This window comes from Silene latifolia, chromosome 11, assembly GCF_048544455.1.
Source record: "Silene latifolia isolate original U9 population chromosome 11, ASM4854445v1, whole genome shotgun sequence".
NCBI lineage: Eukaryota > Viridiplantae > Streptophyta > Magnoliopsida > Caryophyllales > Caryophyllaceae > Silene > Silene latifolia.
Window position 1 is genome coordinate 32,282,314 of NC_133536.1, and position 766 is coordinate 32,283,079.

Sequence of the window (766 nt, forward strand, 5' to 3'; positions counted from 1 at the left end):
ATGATGACCATGGGAGGATGTCGAATGATATCAAGAATGTGTTGATATGGTCAATGTCACCAAAGCTCAAGCTATCATGCATTTCTTTAAATGCGTACGAGATATTCACTCGTATGATCACTATGTTTTCACAAACACTTAAAGTCCGTCAATACCATGTGGCGGCACGCTTCTTTGAAGCTAAGCTTGAGAGGGGCCAAAAGGTTGGTCCCCATGTACTCAAAATGGTCGAATATGTTGACATCCTAGAGCGTCTAGGGTGTAAGATTCCTAAGACTGTTGTGGTGGATCGTATCCTCCACTCAGTCCCCACCAAGTTTGCCCACTTTAGGGTAAACTACAACATGAATGACATGGATAAGAGTTACCATAAAATTCATGCACTCCTCACCCAAGCGGAGAGGGATATGGAGGCTAGTGGGAGCGAAAAAGGGGATGTTTTAACCATGAAGTTAAAGAACATGTCCCTTGGAGTTAAGAAAGGAAAAGGGAAGGAGAAGTTCCAATTCAAGAAATCGTCAAAGAAACATGACAAGGGAAAGGGGAAGGCCGTTAAGAATGGCAATCCCAAGGCAAAAAGTGTCAAACTCTCCGAGGCCGAATGATTCCATTATAATGGGAAGGGGCATTATAGGAGGAGTTGTCCCAAATACTTGGAGGATCTCAAGGAAGGGTGTGTGATGCCTATTGGTATGATTTCCTCTCTCTATGTGATAGACGTTAATTATGCTTGTACTTCCACTTGGGTACTTGATACCGGATGTGG